Source organism: Crocodylus porosus, unplaced genomic scaffold (genome assembly GCF_001723895.1).
Source record: "Crocodylus porosus isolate Cpor-Errol unplaced genomic scaffold, CroPor_comp1, whole genome shotgun sequence".
Classification (NCBI taxonomy): Eukaryota; Metazoa; Chordata; order Crocodylia; family Crocodylidae; genus Crocodylus; species Crocodylus porosus.
The window spans coordinates 49,842,555-49,864,294 of record NW_017728906.1 but is presented as its reverse complement, the minus strand read 5'-3'; positions in this window follow the sequence as shown (position 1 = coordinate 49,864,294).

Genomic DNA, 21,740 nt, shown 5'->3' with positions numbered 1-21,740 from the left:
CTGATTGGCCTGTAGTTCCCTGGATCTAACTTTCCTCCCTTTCTTGAAGATAGGCACCACATTGGCCTTCTTCCAATCTTCAGGCACTTCACCTGAGCACCACAAGTTCTCGAAGATCCATGTCAGTGGCTGGGCTATGACTCCTGCCAACTCCTTAAGTACCCTGGGGTGCAAACTGTCAGAACCAGCTGACTTGAAGGTGTCCAGCCTCTCAAGGGGTTCCTTTACAAGGTCTACACTGATGTTGGGTATAAATTCACCCTCATTCTGGCTGTCCTGCATTGTGTTAGGCATGGCGGTCCCTTTGGGCTGCTGAAAAACAGATTTAAACTTAACAAGTTGATATGATTTTCTTATAAGCCTCTTAAATTTAGAGGAACTGTACCAGTAGTAAAGCCAGACTTGCACTGCTAAGAAAAAACCCCTAGACTTTATGATCAGCTTTTAAATGCAAAGTAATCACTTTGTTTTCTTTAATTTAGACTATTTTATGACATTTTTATTTTTTAAAAAGCAACATAATACTAAGTACAATACCACAGAACCTATTTTAGTACCAAATATTGGAAGCTTATATCTTTTATAATATATACATGCTACTATAATCATAGGACACACACTTGAATACCCTTATGAAATATGTTTGTCACCATTTCTTTTATTGTTCCTCATTCTGTAAGAGCCCTGAAACACTCTATCCAGGTAAAATATTGCAGCAGTGTTTGTAACTTCACCTGAATTAGTTAAATTCTGATAACAGCTGCTTCAAAGGAGAGCTGGCTGTAAAAGAGCTATACTGCTGTATTGATCACTCACAGGGTTGCATCCTCTTTCTGGGACAGACTCAGAGATGACATAATGGTTTAAGTTACAGTTTGTTGGAGAAGTCTAACCTTCACTTCATGATGTTGGAGAAAGGGGGTACAGAAAGAAAACGACTATGAGAGGTGAAATAAACTATAGCTACTCCTCACTTAATGTCATAGTTACGTTCTTGAAAAATGCAACTTTAAGTGAAATGATGTTAAGCAAATCCAATTATGTCACAGTAGTTACCTACTAGCAGGCAGCAGCTAAACAACATTATAACCGAACATTGCATGACTTTAAACTAGTATGTTCTCTAATAGATCAGCAACGTATTAACAAAACAACGTTAATCGGGACAACGTTAAGTGTGGAGTACCTGTATGTACCTTCCTTCCCTTTATTTTACCTGATATGCTGCTTTAAATTGTTTCTTTGCTAAACCCCTTCCTTTTGACTATTCAGTAAAGGTTTTTCTTGCAGTCTGGAGTTCTTGGTTCTGTTTTACCTGAATTAATTGATTGATAATTAGCTCAAGTTATCTAACAGTTGTAATGCTAGCCTAGATACTCCATAAATGTTCATTACAGACCGAAAGAACTGTGGTGTAACAAATTGTATGTCTTGTTAAGCTAAAATACTTTAATTTCTACCTGCATTAGTTTAAAATGCAAATTGTGATCTGACATATTAACTGGTAGTTGGAATATACATAGTCTATCTAGATCAGTTATTCTCAACCCTGGGGTGCATTGAGGTCCTTTTAAGGGTTCCACCCAATGTTAGCACTGTTAGGTGTGCAAACATGCTTCACAAGATTAAACCCAGAGATATCATATAAGACTCTGTAGTGTTAAAAACATTCTGACCCATTGTGCTCTTTCTGAGTTGCTTGCAACTGAGGAATGGCTGTTTATTTTTTTGTAGTGAAAAGACATGTGAAAATTAAAAGCTGTCATTTTTTGAAGGGTGCCTTGAGTCTAAAAAGGTTTTTTTGTACCAGGACCCGTTTGTAAACACCAATGGTCAGTCCTGATCCAGTGTCCCTCACTCCCAACCCACTGCCCCCCATCCCTGCAGTGTGTGGGGGCAGGGAGGGCGGGCGGCCCAGGTAGTCCTTTGCAGGCTGTCAGAGTTCCAGTCTGCAAGGGAAAGGCCATGGTTTCCCACGTTTTTCTCCTGGAAAGGAGAATCCATTTTAAAAATTTTATTTACAACCCTTTTATATAGCCTTGCAACTCACTTTTGGGTCGCAGCCCACGGGTTGAGAAACCTTGGTTTAAACAAGCCTCTTGTTGGATACAGACTAGAATGAACCTCATATATTTATATTTTGGAAAAATATGCAATTAATCAATTACTTCTCTCCCATTGCAATGACAGGACATTGGCAGTGCCTTCATCATCCCTGCTCGTACCTGTTGCATGTTGTAACTTATTCTTGGTGTATTTGGCTTTGCAGTTGTGATTTGTGAGGATTCGGAGCCAGCAATATTAAGAATCTTTTAGTATATGGTTGCCTTTGAATGTTGATGATTGGACTCCATGGCCTAAAAGATCCCTTCCAGTCTTATGTTCTTGGAAATGTATGAGGTATCTAAACTACCATAAAGAGTTATACACTGGCATTGAATCCAAGTGAAAGACAGAGATGGAGAGACAGCAAGACAGGGATTTCTGGATCATAATATAATAGTTGATAGGTCCACAACTCACTGAGCCTCTTTCTGCTCTCTCTCAGAGCCTCAGACAACATGTGTGGAAATAGTAAGCCTAGAAAATGCATTTCCTGTCAGGACCCCACCTGGTGTACTGTTTGTTACCTCTTTGTTCTAGATCCCATTTTTTTTAAAAACTTGGGCCAACATCTTTTAAGGAGGCAATGTTTCTTTGGTGAACTCACACCAGAATACCTAGGTAAGAGAGAAGCAACAACAGGCTAGATATGTGCTGTTATTGTCCAGTGGAGTCTGGCAATAATAGATTGTTGCATGCCCTCTGATAATTATTTGGGCAAATCCCCAGTTAGTAAAGTGGTCATGGAGTTAGTAAAAGAATTGTCCCTCTACTGCAACACACTATGCTTAAATTGGAAAATATGCTAAAAATAATTGTGCATTTGGAATGCATGGGGTTGGTAGAGTATGAAAGTGCTATTGATTATGTACATACACCCACCTGTAAAATGGAAATAGTGAAATTTACCTCCTTGGTGAAATGCTATGGGATCTACAGATAGAAAGCACTAACAAAAAAGCATTATTATTACTAACACTATTATCATCCTATGCTACCAGAACTGTTGAGCTATAAACCACTGAATAAGATCCAGAAGTATTAGCATCTCTCATAATTAGATAAAACACCACTAATAGGGAGATATGGCAGAAAATGCATGTAACTTGACTGAATTTTTGCAGTGTGGTTGTCTTTTCCGGAAGTAGACTAATGTACTTCACAGAGAGATTTGTCTTCATGTTATCTTTAAGTTATAACTCAAATGTTGCACCTCTCTTGAGCACAACTCACCAGCTGCTAATGTGACTATTTTGCAATGTGGACACAGGGCAACCATGCCTGAGTGGCAGTATTCCTCTTATGCCTTATCGTATAGTACCTCCATGTGCACAGACACAATGACAAAATTCTCTCATCATACCACACTGAGCTGATCATCTTATTGTAGTACTAAGAACCATAAGAGATCCTTCCAGGTATATTAGTGCCATGTATGAGTTAGTATAGAACCAGTGTGGACACAGCAACATAACTATGCCCTTTTCAGAGGTGCCGGGTATGTGGAGGACCAAGGGCCCTGGCCCCCCTTGGGAAGAGGGCTGTCACCTGAAATGCATAAAACTTTCAACATGCCCATCATCTTAGGCCCCCTCTGTCCCCCTGGCAAAACTAGAAGTCTGTGCCTATGGCCCTTATGCAGGTAAATTTCCCAAGTTAGGCATAACTCATGACCAGGGATCCTGGTTTTCTCTTGATTTAAAAGGAAAACAAAGTCACAAATCTGCTGATAAAACCCCCCAAATACGTGATTAAAATGAAAGGCCCCTCATTTCCCCCCCACCCACAGTCTCCCACGCCCTGCTGGTGCCCCTCACCCCGCACCCACAGCCCCCTGCTCCCCCATCCCTGTCAGAGGAGACCCCCAGCCCCACTGTGCCCTGCAGCACCAGGTTGCACAGCCTGTGCTTGCCCCCACCTTGTGCACAGATCTGCGGGGCATGGGTCCCCGTGCTCCCCTGGGAGTGCGTGCAGTGTTGGGGAGCCAGCCCCACCAACCCATCCCCTGGATGAGCCATCTGTGACCCCACCCTACTCCCCGCTGGGGCCCTGCGGCTGCACATTGCAGCTTCAGGCCCCAAGTCCCATGTTTCGCCCAGCTGGGCAGCAGTCCCAGCCCTGTACAACTCCCTCCCTCCCTATGGGGGCCTCAATCTCACCCCCCCCAATTTACCTGTGGGAGCTGCTCTCCAGGCTTTCTGGCGGCCATGTGCATATATGTGGACATGCCACCCCCTGCCTGACCTCCCACTCCCCCCAGCGCCCTGCAGGCTGGAACTCTGCCAGGCTGCAGAGAGCTCTTTGCACAACGGCAAAATCCATGGGTTTATCTAGTAAATGAGAAATCTGTGTTTTCCTCCAGCAAAGGGGAAAATCTGATTTTCTCCAATTTCCCATGGGAAATAGAAAACCTGGATCCCTGCTCATGGCTCTTAACTGTACAGCTGAAGGCTAGACAATCATGAAGTCAGTTGGTCTCTTTGTCCCACACTTTCATGTGTACATGTGGGGTATATCTACACTGCAGGTTGCAGTGTAGTTTTTCTGGAAGCCAGCTCAAGTACTAGAAGCAATCGGACTGTGGCAGAATGAAGTACTGTGAAAGCTAATTTACCTGATGCAAAGCAAGATACATTTGATCTCACAAAGCTGCTTTCTGCCCGTGGCTTGGCTGTTTCTGACACCACAGCTAGATCAGTTAAAACTAGCACAGGAATCTGCATACTACACCGTAGTCTGCAGGGAAGAAAGACAAACTCACAGGCACAATTATAGGCTATAGCACTTCCCCATGGTGTTGCTTATCAGCTGTATTTACCAGCCACTCCAGTCATGTGTCTTTCATGGCTTCTCTGTATTACAAGACTGCTATCTCCACAGCTCTGCTACCAGAGGTGTAGCCCCACTGCTTCATAAAAGTATTTCTGTCAGCATATCCCCAAATGACAGAAAGTCTGTTGGCAGACACTGTTGGAGTAGACAAAGCCTTGGTTTACTAAACTGTTTTTACTGCTCTTGTCAGCCCACTAAGTGACACTGTTCTTGAATGGCTGTAAGAACAATCAGTAGTTCACGCTGGAAAATAAATGCAGTGTGGGCACATTATGTAAATTAGGTCCGCCCAACGACGAACACATCAATACTGCAGCTAAAGCATTTTGTGCCAAATCATTCCATCTGTGTTCTGTGACTCACAGCTGGGGTTTGTTTTGTTTCGTTTTGGGAAGGGTTGGGTTTTTTGTATTTGTAATAGCAATTCAAATACCAAAAACTGAATCAGACCCTATAGGCACCCTTTGGACCCTATACTCATATTCTGTATCCAGGAGCACATCCAGGGTTTGACCAATGGGGTGCAGGAGTACCAACTCATGCTGCAGAATAATATTGACCATTTTCACTAGATTTTTTTTGTTACTAGAAACTTTTTGAAAATGTGAGTCTTTTAGTACAGAAATATGGTGCTACACATGTCAGTATGAAGTGTGAGAAATGCAATTTTCACAGTACACAATAACAAAATGCTAGATAGGTCAGGTTCCAGTAATTTAAATTTATGCTGGACTTTTTACCTGGGTGCTTTCCTTTTTTGTGGAACAGTTGTGTGCACTCATGATCATATTATTAAATATAGCTATCTAATTTATAGATTAACCAGCAGCATACATTTTCAAAATACATTGTATAGCAAGACTGTTGTCCTATCAAATATTCTGGAGACATTATAAACCACAGGAAAAAAAAATCTGAGATGCTTGCAATGGCTCTAAGATGCTAAGGTTCCTATAACAGTCTCATTATACATAGTTGCTTATTTATTTTTTATGACATGGATTTTAAAAGGCTTTATATAATGTTGTCAAATGAAAAGTCATTTTTCTATTTCTATTCTATTCTCTGTTTTCTATTTCTCTTCTCTGCCTTCCAACTTTGAGAAGTGTATTTTAAATTCATGGGGCCAGACTCTGGCTCTGCAATTCAAAAATCGGTCTATCAAAGTCATTAATCTTTATAAATGTTATGAAAATGTAACTTTTAAATATAAGTTGGCAGACTAACTTTAAATATAAATTTATGTTGGGTATACATTTTTCTTTCAGGGGCATGAAACTGAACCTTCCACTTCCCACATAGGTTGTTGTTAGGTGTTACCCTTCCCACATGTTCAGTGTACTTAAGACTGGGGCATCCAGAGTAGGCGCGTTAAGGCAGGAAAAGATGAGCTAAGTGCACTGTGACTCTGAGCATCTCAAACTTATGCTTCTTCAGGTAAGCATTATCTGCAGCTGGTTTTACACAGTTTATCTTGCAGTAACATCAGCCTGCTCCACAGGGCCAATACTAGCAGTTTTGCAGTCCTCCAGGATCCCACATGAATCATCTTTCCACCCCAACTCTATTGCCCCAGGCAGATGGAGAGGTGGGGAACCAGGCAGAGCAAGTGAGCAGGGGTGTGACTAGGAGCTGCCATGTCTGCCCTACAGCTCTCCAGCACCTGGCTAACTCTCCAGTCTCTTGCGGCTGCCCTGCTCCCTGATTTTCCCCAGTTCTCCATCCACGCAGTAGAGAGAGTTCAGAGAGCAGGGGACAGGTCTTGCAGCACCGATTACTGATTAGACAATCATCAGCTTGAGTTTTCAAAGTGACCTGCTCTAACAGGGAAGAAATTGGCTCGTACCCTCTCATTTTCCTTTCACCCTGCTATGCAGATTTGGCAGCTCCTAGCCACATCCCTTCTCACCAGCCCACTAGCAGCAAGTCAAAGCTGCGCAGGTACAAAGCAGTATTAACCCTTTTTTTGCAACTGCTCACACCATGTTCTAACTTAAATACCACATAAATTCTATAGATTTAGCATGGCCAGATTGTAACATGCAACATCAGCCTTGCCTAAGTGGGAGTTAAGCTTTTTGGCAGCTCATAATATGTATTAAGATGCCTAACTCTAGTTTCCGAGCCTGCAAATTTTGGCCCAAGCACATTGCAGAATCAGACGACATGGTTTTAGGACTGTGTGTGTAAAGAACTGCTGAACTAAAACATTCAGCCTTTTGCCTTAACATTTAAAATATTTTTTGTAAAAGCCCCAGGTGAAATTAAGAAAGACAAATTCTACCCCAGAGCAGAGAAATCAAGCTGGGTTCGTTTGTAGGAGATGAAGGGGGACCAATCCGATTGAAGTATATAGTCAAAAAAATGAGCATATGGCCTGAAGTACACACTTTATCCTCTTAATGCAGGGTGAAAAGTAGCAACAGGATCTGCAATTATTTTAATCGTGTGATTTATAGAGTGCATCAATATAAATCATGAGCGAATAGTTTAATTGATGTAAAACACAATGCCTTTTTACCTGATGCATGTTCTGCTCTGAAGAGAGAAAAAAAATCCTGTTAGTGTATTTGGGAAGAAAGTACAAGAACTCATAAATTAATTTGTCAACATGCAGAAGTCTTTTGTATCTCAGTGTTCACACATTCAGGCCATTGCACATTCCAATGTCCTCGTGCTGGAATAATAATGGATTACCAAAAAATTTAAAATATTTGCATCTGGTTAATATACCATGCAGAGAGCCATGTTTAACCACACTTCAGCCCATGTAAGTCAGCCAACAATTCATAATTCATGAATGTGATGTAAATCCACCTAATGCAGCAGGCAGCTGTCTATTTAAACTTGGCAGCTGATGTGAAGCCTTTGATAGACAGTGCTCCACTGCAGCAGCAACTATGAATAGTGGCATCCATCAGGGTTTGGGGTCATTGCAAAGGCAATACACTCAGCCCCTGGGAATGCTTCTCATTATTCCCATCATTCTCCAGCAGCCCCTGTCTGATTAAGGAGCAGCTTTAATGGGCTCCAAAGAGAGGCTAATATAACCCTTTTTGGCTGGGAGGAAGGCTGCCACAACCTAGAATCCTCAAGCAGAGAGGCTGCAGAGACAAAATGAGCGAATTCTCTGGAAACTATTGTAGAATTTTGTTTAGCGATTACTGCTTCTCCTTTGCTAGAGATAAAAGTCCCTAAGGAATTTCAAAACTGGATGACTTAGTGACATAACACAAAGGCCGTTTCTTTTCAAGGGAACATTTCAGCTGCAACCCTTTCAGTGGATACAACCAAGATGTGTGATACTAGTCACTAGGTGGAACAATAAGGGAAATCAATAACGCAGGAAATGTTGAATAATGTGAATGCTGGGGGTGGGGGTGTTGAGGGGTAAGGCACTGACTTAGGGAGGCATCAGTATCGCTCCCTCCCCCCAGACACAGCCCTGCAAAGCCTAACCATAAGAGCAGGGCAGGCGCAACCCCATGCCCATTAAAACCACAGAGTAGCACAGCAACATTTGTTACTATTGGGCATGGGGGAAGGAAGGTAGAATTGATCCCCCTGGAAGCTTTGTCATGGGAGGCACAGCCCAGCGCCCAGGGTCAAGTGGGCAAACTGGGTACCAGGGGCACCTCCCCTCCCCACCCTCCGCTTCCCCACCCAGCCTTCACCACTGCTGTCCCTCAGTAGCAGCAGCCCTAGTTCATACTGCTATAGCAGCTGTCACCCAAATAAGAAGAGTGGTGAAAGGGACTCCCCTCCCTCTTCACCCTTCCCCCTTTTCCCCCAACTCTGTAGTGGTCAGTATAAATTCCCCACTGCCACCACCTCTGCCCCGTGCTCTGAAAGAGCTTGCTACACTTCTGACATTGGACGTGTACCAGATATCTGATACAGCACTTGAGCAACTTTCCAACAGATTTGTTTTGTTTACTGACAGTGAGACAATCAATGCAGAAAGGTAATGGGTACAGGAAGGTTTTCAGTGCAGCTCACAGAGAATTTAGCTACTCAGATTTCCTTTTCATGGACAGAAGGTCACATTATTCTTTGCTGTTACCATAAGAAAAGGAGAATTCACAAGGCAAAATATTTCCACGTGCTCATTATTTGTATTTTTGGATACCAAACATCTATTGTATATTTCTAATCAAGACACCGTCACAGTTACAGAGCTAACTACCTGATGCTGCTCAAATGCATCCCCTTGGGTCCCAGATTTCAGGCTTTTACTTCTCCTGTGATGGAATCCCAGATTTTTCCATCCTGACCAGGTACAGGGAAGCACTCACTGCCCTTTGTATCAGCCATATTTACCATAATACGTCTGTAACAGGAAACCAGTTTTGGTCCATTATGGGTCCAGCTGTCCTGTCAGACCAGAGCCCACGGGAAGACACACTGGGAAACTCTGAGACGGTAGCACAGTTAATGGAGCCGTGTGATCAGCCCCACAAAGCCAAGGGGTGTTGCTGCTGGCCTGCCAGAGTTGTGCAAGGCTATGTGTGGCTGAAGATGGCCTCCACTGGCCAGTGGGAGTCCCGCCAAAAGTAAAAGGGGCTGCCTGCACAACTGAGAACCCCAGGGGAGGGGACACAGGAGGGAGTCGGAACTCATGCCAGAGCATGGAGGTGCAGAGCGAATGAGCGAAACTGGGATGTTAAGCTGGAGGCAGAATCAGAGCTCAGTGCAGGGGAGGGAAAGAGCAAATACCTTCAATGAGAAGGTGGCAGAGAGATCTGCAGCAGGAAGTGAGCTACTTGGACCAGTGAGTCCTGTAAATGTTAAAAAGGGGTCAGTTAACCCCACAAATGATGAACTGAGTTAATTTGCATGCGAGCCAGAGAGCTAGGGGACCCACTCACAGTGGGGTTTACTCCAGGTACCAAATTATCATGATCCTTGATTAATTGATAAGACAAAAAAAGATTTAATTATTTAATGCTGGCAAGCTGGTTATAGGACCAGCCAGTTCAGGATAAAATTCTATAGTAAGGAATTAATTAAATTGTTGAAAGACCTTTTACCAGTCATCAAGTGGGTTAATGAAGTACAGAGGAATATATTGTTAGGATACTGAGAAACTGCTTAATTAATTAGAAGTAAATAAGAATGATAAGTTTATGACTGGATGGACTGTAAAGCTCAGTCAATTAATGGATGATGCTTGTTACCTTACGGAACTGAAATAAGGACTGAAATTGAATATAGATAAATTAGATAATTGATGAGAACAACCAAAAGGAAAAATCAATTTATTGTCAATATTAACTAGTGACCCAGCATCATTGAGGGTCTCTAATTTAAAGATCCAGTTGCAACGTACTTATGGGCAACATACTTAAAATATTAGTGAGTGTTGTGAACCTACAAGTCTGGGACTATGAACAATTATGAATAAGAGATTGTAATGACTGGTCCAGTAACCAGGAACCACATTGCACTCAAAGGGGAGGATGAGACCTCAAGAGGCGCTACATTCCCGTGCCTGTCAGGGTATGATGAGGACAGGGTGTAGGGGGGAGGAGGAGCTCTGTGAAGCAAGATCTCATTTTAATTCCTATAACTGTTGGCAACAAAAGATCTCATGTTCCTTTTTGTTTTCTTTATATTTGGAACATCCAGGCATAGCAAGTGAGTAAAGAGGGAGACACTCAAAGCAAAGGGGAATTAAATGGAGGATTTGGGACCACCAAGGGACAAACTCCCACAAAGTCCAACTAGATTTTAGAAACACAAGTGTCCCCTTCAGTAGTCAGTGATCAGTGACAAGAACAGCTGTCCGACATAGAAACACAGAATTTGAGAAAGGACCACCTCAGCATCAAGCCCAGTCCCCTGGTATTGGATGAAACTATAATTATCAGACAGACTCCTAGAAGCAGAAGATATTTTAAAAGATTTTAAAGAAAATATTTTAAAGGACTACATATGTCTATCTTATCTAAGGCTTACCATAGGAAATACTTGAACCATCCCAAAAAACCTCACGATAACAGCATTTTTAACATTCTAAAGAGAAATGAAAGGGAGAGAGAGGGATGGAGTAATCCAACCTGAGCATAGGTAGTCGGAATACTCACATGGGATGCAGAAGACTCATTCATGTCCCTGTTTTAATGCTTAGTTAAGAGTTGTGCACTGCAGTGTCGTGTTGCATCCCCTTTGATTCCTGTCTCACCCAAAGTTTAAAACCATCTGACTGGGAAGGGCACTGGCATTTCTAGTCACGTAATGCTGAGAGAGTCAATTGACTTCATAACTCATTATCTCCCCAATTCCTGCTAATCTTTCTTCACTCCATAGGTGTTAATGACCCTCTAACCTTTTTAAAGGCCTTGGTGTTACACTACTCAAAGTGTCTTTTCTTCTGCACTGTTGCAGTTTGTTAGCCATTCTGGTAATGCCTCTCTCCTGTTTCATAGTCCTGCAAGCTGTTTTTAGCTTTAGTTAAAAAGCTTAACTCAGGCACGGTAATGAGTGACAGTTAAGTATTGGAGGCACTGTCAAGATGCTCAAGAAGGCTAGATTTTGTTTTATGAACCTGAATAAGCGATGTACATTTAACTATAATGACTACAGGACTAGTGGCACAATTTTTTTTAAATATTTTAACTATTTGTTGCCTAGTTTCTTGTGATTTTTTAAACTTTATATATAATCTAGTTGTAACAGGGGGCCTTTTCGGGGCCCCATTTACTGACGGCCCCACCCACCTGGGCCAACCGCCCGCCTTCTCTCCCGCCACACCTTGATGATATTTAATTACTTTGTTAATTAGGCAGGAGGCTGCCCATTTCTTGCCCCAATGCCAGAGGGCACTATCTGAAGTTCCGTTCTTCCCCCACACCGCAGCCCAAGCCTCATAGATGGTATCCATTGTTGTGGATCCTCCAGTTCAGATCCCAACTGAATCCCTCTACTCAGGCAGCCTACTCCACCTTCATTTTAGGGTACATTGCTCCCTGAGCTGTTCCCCCTTGCATGTGTGGTCCCCACCCTGGGACCTTTGGCTCTACTGGCGCTGGTCCACCTCCAGGCCAGTCGGAACCCCAGGCCCTCAGCTCTGGGCATCCCTCGCAGTGGGCCCTTGGCCCTTCAATCCTTCTGGTCCTGGCCCCAGCATTGACCAGTCAGGGGATTTCAAGACAGGTTTCCAAGTCTATAGCCCCACTATCCGGGGTCCACTTTCCAGACCCTACAAGGGGTAACCCATCCAGTTGTGGGAGCTGGGGTTATTAAGGTGCCCCGACCTACTTTTCACTGGGGTGGTAACTGGCCTGACATTTCCTGGCCAGTTACCACCCCACTGAGAGCCCCACCAGGCCACCCACTCCTGGCAGGGTGCAGTTTTAGGTCATGCTCAGGACCAGGAGCCTCCAAGCCATCCCCTACAGCTCCTCCCTTACCTCCAAGATGTCACCAGCAGGTAACTGCTCTGTTTATATAGGCAGCCAAAGATTTAAAATGGCCTCCACAGTCAAGCGCCTGCTGGCTGCTTGGCTCAGATCTTAAAGGGGCAGGCACCAACAGTGCCCTGCCACACTAGTAAATCAGTACGCATTCCAGTTATATTTATTTTTGCTTTGATTTAAAAACTGAATAGTATAGTGCTAGCCCCAAAGCATATTATTCTCTTTAACTATGTTGTGTTATATGTGATGATGTGCCACAGCATTTACACCCCAGTTTTCAAAATCTTAGATCTGTCCATATCCAGATGAGTACTTCCACCAGCAGGTTATGGTTTATTCTGGTGTAGCTGTCATTCTGTGGTCTGGCTGTGATCAGAAATTCTATCCTGAACCCGAGAAACCTTTCCTGGCTAAAGAAACTGGCAGCTTCTTATGAAAAGTTTGTATTTCAATAAATTCACTGTTTTATGATGAAAAGTGTTAAATACATTTCCAACTAACACTACTAAGGAAAGCCTAACTTCTTCAGAATCTCAAGTGGTTGTTTGTGCCAAAATGTTCCCTGTGAGCAGCATCCTGACAATGGCTTGATCTCTGGTTAGAAAGTCTTTTAAAACTTTTATTGTCCTTTTGATCTTTTGGCTGCCACTCTTGGCAAACAAGCCATATAGTTTGTCTGGAAATAGGTTCTCAACATCGGATTTGTCGAGCATTGTCTTAACCCTTGAAGTGTTTACTGGTAGGTCTTTTATATGAAGCCATTGCCTAATCTTCCTCCTTCTTTCCCAACTGCCTTCTATTAAACTAAACCAACAATTGCATAAAACATAGATTTAAAATAACCAGGTCACATACAGTATTCATAAATTATTAAGGAGCAGTTTCTCTGTCTTTCACATAACTTGGTCTGGGAGGTTAGATGTGAGTTCATGATTTTGTACCCTAACCTGCCAGTCTGTTTCGCTTAAGTTGCTTTGACAGAATCCTTGGAAATTCTGTTAAAGATTCATAGGTTGTAACTTTGCCTGTGGAGATGTTTTTCTAATAGCTTTGTAAAGATTAACATCTTCTGAAAGTGTTAGGGCTAGGCCTATTTCCAACTGTAAAGCTGCTGAGCCAGATTCTGATCATACTTTCGCTAGCATAGTAGTCAATCCTCTGGATCATGGTGTAGACGCAAGGGGTTTAGTCAGAGGTTGGTTGAATCTGTGGCTGACAACCCCAACTCAAGAGTGACACAGCTTATTACAAGTTTCACAGATCCATGTGTTGTTCAAGCTGGAGCCCAAATTTATAGTACGCTGCTTTCTTCTTTCTTGCTTTGCTTCTGTCCTCTGGATCAAAGCTGCTTCATACTGAGCTGCACCTAGTGTCAGGTTTTCCGTGCAGATTGGAAAGGATTATGCACCCTCTTCCCAGCTTTCTTTGTTGATGTTGAATGACTTCGTATAATTTTTGCACACATCATGGTACCACCATAGAAGAAGACCCCACTTTCTAGAGCCATCTCAAATATTAATGTACAAAATATTCTTGGGGATACAGTCTTCCTCCATTCTTCTGACATGGCCAATCCATCAAAACCTTTTCTTCTTGATAATGGTTTCTAAGCACGTCAGTCCTGTGGGCTTCAGTACCTCTGTGTCTGGTATTCTATCTTCCCACTTTATTTACAGGATCTTATGCAGAAACCTCATGTGGAAGCTGTTCAGTTGCTAGTTTAAATCTAGAGTAACTACCCTGACGTTGATGCAAACCTGCCAACTCTAAGTTTTAGTAGACTTTGGGCTTCAGAGCCTTCTATGAGTATACAAAATATCCTGGTCCTCTCTGATTGGCTGTGTTTTCCATTCACCTGCCTACTGATGAAGAAGAATTAGTCTAAAGTGCTACATAGACTGATGAGCAGCCTGGTCCCTCACTCTGAGTAGCAGACAGAGCTTTCTCTTATCATCCTCAGCCAATTAAGGGCTACATTTCATCAGTTCTTTTTAGCTCTCTGAACTAGTTGGGGGCAACTGTTTGAAGTTCTCCACCTACCCTTTGCCTGTACACATACCTCTGATTTCTAAATTAATGTCCCATATGGTTTCTGTTTCTCCATGTACATGAATGCCAACAATAACCCCTCAGGCCTTTGCTTCCACTCTTATTCCAGGAGTTTTCAGTGGGTGACAGAGTTGCTTGTGGGGACACTGAGGACAGGACAGAGGAACCTGGAGGATACTGGGGAATTCAGATCATGATCCATGAGTGATATTAAGATCTTGGGAGGTCTCATGCAACATACGCATCATTGACAAAGTCTTGAGCCTGATGGAAGAAGAAGTCATTGCCAGAAGAGCAATTAATTTCCATGGAGTGGAGCTGTGGGATTTAGGAGGAGTCAGATAAATGTTTTGGTTGAGGGGATAATTAGTGGAAAGTTCCGGATATTCAGGAATGACTTTCTTGCTATGGCTTATGAAATCGGAGACAAGATATTGAACTTCGGACTAATGGAGGGGTGGTCAGACCACAGCCCCTCAACCAGATCTGGTCCACAGAACTCTGTCATGTGGCCTGCAGGGTTCCGAAAAGGTTTCAAAATTCAATGTTAGGGGAGCAGGCAGCCTTAATTTCTGCTCCCCTGCTTCCAAATTTGTGGCATGGGACCCAATCCAGTGCTGACTGTTGGTTCCAGCCTGTGGACCAGCCCCCATGCCAATCATCCAGCTCACAAGTCCAAAAGGTTGAGCGTTTTATCACTTTTGTCCATAGTATGGAAGTTTAACCAGCTCTATCACAACTAGGAGTCTGCTTGTCTTCCACAGAGTATTTTGTTCTCATGTGCAGCAAGTTTTGAGGACTTATGCTACGCCTATATGAGCAACCATTAGTCAGAAATGGACCCTTGACATAGGTCTGTAAAATACCTCTTCCTTCTTATAATTCCTTAAATATTTATACATGGCATTGTGCTGTACTGTTTTATTTCACAAATATTACTTAGTGAAATATGGGCCTAAAACTAAGGTTTTTGCGAATGTTGAGTCATAAGAATGAAGTTCACCTGGCTTGTATAGTCATTTGTGCTGCATAAAGGATTTTTACTGCCGTAATCCAAAATGTGACTGCTTTTTTCACATGGATTTAATTGTTCAAAATGTTTCTGTTACCCTCTTTATCCCACTGAGGACAGCTTTCTTTTTCAGGTACACATAACTGCGAAAAATCAGCTCTTTGCTGCGTTGAATAGCTTTATCTTATACTAATTATCTACCTTTTCTGCCAATTTATCATTATGTCTTCTAAGTATGCACTAGTATTTTCAATAAAAGGAGAAATATTAAGCATAGTTTCGTGTAAACATTTACAGTTATGTATCCATTCTACTTCAGAGAAATAAAGATGTGCTGGAATAAAAAAAATACTTGAACATTTAGTGCTCTTATAGGTTAGACATTTTCTTTAGTTTTATAGTACGACTATAGTCTTTTGGATAAATGACGAAGTATGAGAAATAGCAAAAGAAATGCATTCTTTCAGTGGTTTTAAGAACCAAAGATTCATTAGCACAAAGTTATAAAAAATATAATCAATATAAGAGGCAGTAGCATTTATTTTTTTCCTCTCCAATATAATTATTACTGGAGGGAAAGGGATAATTGAAGTTTAGAGGCTGAATTGAAACAAATGACTGTCAAAATTGCAAGCAAAAATCCCTCTTTTCAACCTCAGTTTTGAAGTGACACTGGCAAGGAAAATTTCAGTCTAGACTTTTGCTTGGAACATCATACTAAATAGTTGTTTCACCAGCTTTCAGAATGTTGGTGTCACATCGTTCATTTGTTCAGGTGAATCTGATAAAAGGATTCACATCCTTAAAAAAACTTATCTGCAAATAAGATTTGCTTGGATCAGCTGAAGTGGGGAAAAAGCCACTTTTGCAGTTTCCTGGTCCGGGGACATCCCAATGGTGGGTTGGTTTTCATAATAAATCAAAATATCTTTAAGGCTGATGCAATTTATATACTGGTGAGAGGCCTCAGAGGCTATTCCAGCATCCAGGAATCACCCTGAGTTGAGGAATGACCCAGACAATACTCCTTTTCCTTTGTGCAGGCAGCTGGAACCATATGTTTCCTGTAGGTGATTCCTAACAGTCTGGATCTATTGTCATAAACATATGAAAATCTGTCTCTCTACAAGACACTTACTAACACATCCTTCAGGAAAGCAAAACATAAACATCAAGAAATTATTGAATCCTGGAAGAAACTGAACTATGCAAAAGTCAGTCCAAGCTGGGAGACATTGATACTTAAAATTGATGTGCAACTTTTGAAAATATGAAGTTCACTTTTCAAATTCTGCCTTGCTTCTGTTGTGAGCCAAACACAATGGTCCCTGACAGACATTACACTTAAGGCAAAATTAACTGGCTAATCACGTATCATGTAGTGACCCGGCCACACATTCAATCAATTAATGGCATGATCATTCAAAGAATAAGCTGCGAAGTCATTACACAAAGTATGTGTAATAACTTTGCGGCTGGTTCCTTTCACACCTTTAATTGAACATCTGGCCAGTGCCAAGCCTCTGGAACACACAGGAGCCTTTCAAGACTCCCATGTTCTCCAGAGGCTGGGAATGCTCCTTATCTGACCTGGGCTCCCAGCCATGGGAGCACGTGGTTCACTCACCCAGCTGGGAGCTCTGATCAGCGGATGGGGTTCCCAGTTGGGAGAGCACAGGGAGCCAATTTGCTGATTGCTGGTGCACACGGAGCCCATGATCACAGTATACTGCACTGGCAATATAGCATGATAGGATCCAGTGGCAATGCACAGGGGGTTCGTGGGGGTGGGCAGTGGGGCTGCTGGGACTGCCGGTGCCCCCCTGTGAGCACTGGCCAGGGAGTGGGAGCACCGCTGCCACTTTCAGAAGCTGGCAAGTGAGACTCTTCCCTCCTCTTACCCCCCAGTCAGCGAGATCAGCCATGGTGGGGGTGCCCCCAGTCACTTACCGGTTGCTGGGGGGGCATGTGCTCCCCCGAGCAAGGTGGCACCAGTTGACCATGATAGGATCTGATGTCGGATCCCACAATCATACCTCCTGCTATGCACATGGAAGGGTGATTGCTTGGATACTGCATCAGATTCCATCACATCGCACCTTTACTGTGAGGGTTTGGCTGGGACATAGATCACCAGCCCTGTGAGTAGGCCTTGGGGAGCAACTAGGGGGTCAGCAGTGCAGGAGTACAGATTACCATACTACCAAGCTGGGGTTCAGGTTGGGCCAAGGCTATAGAGACCAAGTTCCAGGAGGACAAAAAGGCAAAATCCAAAGGCCTTGTTACACAGTCATTCTGGGTGTCTCCTGGTCATCTTAGCCTCTGAACTGTCCACACATTAACATCTTAAAGCGGTTTTAAGCACTCGTTAGGCAGCTCAAAGCAATGCCACCCCAGCACAGGATCATCTCTGATCCACACTACCCAGAGAATAAAAATAGGCCAAGAATGCAAGGCTTGCCAAAACAGAGTGAGGCTGTGTCAAAGCATGCCTGCAACCTGAAGCTACAGGTATGTTTAAAGGGGTGAGCACTGCTTGCAGCAGCTAATCCATTTACTCACCTCCGCAGAAAACTGGGATACTATCAGTAGCCAGAGATCAAGGGCAGGTGTGATGGCTCAAGTTCTGCCTAGCCAAATGTGATAAATTAGATGCCCTGACATTTACTTCAACATCTGTCAGGGACCAATGTGATGATGACGAAGTCTACTGAAATATCAAAATATATATGTCCAATATGCTGCACACACTCATAATTTTGGATTGTACCTAAATCAGACTAAAATTGTGGCATATGGAAAATAGGTGAATGTGTACAAAATGACACGTCATATTGGTTCAGGCCATTTTTCCCTCTGTTCATATGACCTTTGCTTATATACTGTACCTGTCTCTGTATCCTCAGAATTTCAGCTAATCTTGATAAGGGAATTGTATTATAGTGTCACAATGATTATAATAGAACAATTTTTATTTGACATTTTCAGAAATCCAGTTTTGATCCTAACATTTGTACAGGCCCACTTTTGTGTGGACACAGAAAAAACAAGCAAGTAAATGATGTCAAAATCTGTGGTTTTGCAAGTAGTGGGGCTGGAGTGTTGCTGAAGACAGAATGATGTGGGAAATAGGTGAGAAACAAGGGGCTTGTTATTATATCTTTTATTGGACTGACTTTAGAGCTGGGAGATGTTAGACAAACTTCTGGGCACAGAGTGCCCAGACCTGAAGTAGCACACTTATACAATCTGAAAAGCACCCTGGGCCTTCTACAGATCCAGCCAATATGCGCCCAAAAACTTATTTAACATCTTTCCCAACTCCACAATTGGTCCAATACAAAATATCACAAAAAAATCCTTGTCTGGGTGAGCTACTTATTATTTGTTGTTTGCTGAAACATGACTTTGAGAGGCTTAAATGACTTGACAAAAATTGCAGGTGCTTATTAAATATTATTTTAATATACAATGTTTTAAATGAATTTTGCAGGAAATAAATTTTGATTAGTTGTTCATTAACTTGCTGAAAATTACTGTTCTCTGTGAAGTGAGACCCATTTAAGAGAAGCTGCAGCATGAGGTTGAAAATGTAAAAGCTGTGAGAGGCTGTTAACTAGGCAAGGTATATTGCATATACTAAGTCTAAAATAGTGAAATCATGAACATAAACCACTTTCCAAATGCACTCTTCTCATTTCTCTCCCTAAATTTTATTATGTTTCCGATTAAAAAGAGAAAACTTAGTGTGTTATGCGTGTTATAAGAGCTTTAGTAGTTTGGCTTGTTGTCACTAGTATTAAGTCTTAGTTTATTGTTTCTGCCACTGGTTCATGGAATTCTGAACAAATGTATCTCTTGCTTATAAGTTAAGTCTATCAAAATATTTTTAAATACATTAGGGCATTTTTTCTTATCTTCTCTTAATAAATATACGAAAGCATGGTGGTAGTCACATTTATTGGTGGTGACACGTATTTTAAAATATCTGGTTTATAATTCTAAATCGAGTTTCAATCAAGAAAGGGAGATTCATTTGTATAATACCAAGTTTGGAATGTATTCTGTCTGTTGCTGTCAATGTAAGTGCTTCATTAGCATATTCTTCTTTTCTGCTGATTGAGAGCCATTAGTTTAATTAAAATAATACAGGTAAGAAGCACCAGATAAGTGATTCTCAACCAAGATACCACAGCACCTTACAAGATCCTTGTAAGGGTACCCTGGGGCAGAAACATGACCTGAAATTCTGGTGCTCTGGGCAGTACAAGGTGGGACCAGGGGAGGGGCACATAAGTCCTCACATAGGGGCTGCCATGGCACAGTCTGACATTGCCTCAGTGGGGGCTGGCATTCCAGTGCCTGCTCTGAACCAGCATCTGGGGCTGGTATCCCGGTCACCCACCCTCCCCAAGTTAGGCTACCACCATGAGGTATCATGCAATATTAGCATTGCTAGGTATGCACAAAATCAACCCCGGCTTATTTGCAATACCAAAACAGAGCTTTCAACTAGAAAGTCATAGTGTCAAAAGCAATCTGACCTGTTGTGCTCTGATTGCAAAAAAAGAATGCTCTTATTATTTTTCTGTAGTCAAGAAATGAGTGAAACCTAAGAGCTGGCATTTTCTGAGCAGTGCCTTGAGTCTGATGAGCAGTGCCTTGGGTCTAAAAAAGGCTGAGCTCCTGTACTCTATTGACAGACAACCAGAAAAACTGATATAGCAGTCCAGCTGAACCTACACTGCTGCTGTGGAACAGCAATCTAATCTTTTGATACAATGCACCTTTGAACTATTCAGGCCTCAATCTTTCTTCTGGCTGAGGTCTTATTTTTTGCTAAACATATCTACTGCAAGATGAACCTAAACCCCCAATCATTTCATATAAACCACTGACGAACAGACATAAATGTATTTGATCAAGCTGTCAGGATGTAAGGGGCTTTGTATCCACTACCAATTTTCTGAACAGTCCTTCCGTTCACTTTCCATGCAAACACTTAAAATTATAGCATCAGACATGCAGATGCTAATACTTAAAAATATGTGTTTAAGAACTAAAAATTATAGTTGCATCCAAGTTTAGATGGCAAATCTTTTTCCTAACACAAAAAGGTGTTTAGTTCCCACGTGGAATTTTAAGAGAGGATGTGGTTTTCATGTTGAATCCCAAGAAGCATATCCAGCCAAGCAGAAATATGAAATGCTAAATATTGTACATTTTTAGGAAACAAAAAAGCCTCAAAAGAGAGAAAAAAATGGAAACGAAACCAAGAGCTGTAGCAATATGCCCCTGACACCTAATCCATCATTGCTTACTACAGCAGGGCCAACCTTTTTGGCAGGCATGCCATAAATCATCCCCACACCCTCCCTCCGTGGCCATAGCAGAAGTGCTCATGTTGCAGCCCTGTCAGATTCTAACGAATCTGCAAATTTTGCTAAATACCTGTCATTGACAATCCCAGACAAGACAGGAGAAGAACCATCCCCAGTGCTCACTCCCTGCTCTGCTTTCTGCTTCCTGCAGGGGCTCTACCCGATCTGCCTCTCTGCTTTCTACCCCATGCTCCCTGCCTGATTTGCTGCTTTTTTCAGCTTGCTGCCACCAGCTCCTTGTCTGGTCTGTTTCTCTGCTTCCCTTTCTGTGCTCTCTACCTGATCTGCTCTGCTTCCTGCCCCCTGCCTAATCTGCTGCTCTTTCTGCTTCCTGCCCTGTGCTCCTTGCCTGATCTGCCGCTCTGCTCCTGGTCCGATCAGCTGCTCTGACTGGGAGTATAGGGCAGAAAGCAGATCTGCTCCCATGCTCTACGCTGGATTTGCTGCTCTGCTTTCTGCTCTTCCCTCCCAGCACTCCCTGCCCAATCTGCTGCTCTTTCTGTCCCCTCCAGGCTCCCTACCTGACGTGCTACTCTTTTTTCTGCTTCCTGCCCAATCTGGGGCTCTGCTTGGTGCCGCATGCTCCTAGCTGCATCTGCTCCTCAGCTTTCTGCCCAGTGCTCCCTGCCTGACCTACTGCTCTGCTTTCTGCCCACAGTCTCCCTACCTCATCTGTCTTTCGGATCTCCCCTTCTTGCCCTATGCTCAGTGGCTGATCTGCCCACTCTGCTTTCTGCGCCCGCCCCCCCCCGGCTCCTGATCTGCCATTCTGATCTCCGCTTCCTGCCCGCTCTGCTTTCTGCCCCGCGGCTCCCGCTCTCCTCTGCCACTGATTTCTGCTTCCTGCCCCGTGCTCCCGACCTGATCTGCTCCCTGCCCTATGCCCAGGCTGGATCCTGCTCCTCAGCTTTTTGCCCGGGAGGCGCCTTGCCCGATCTACAACTC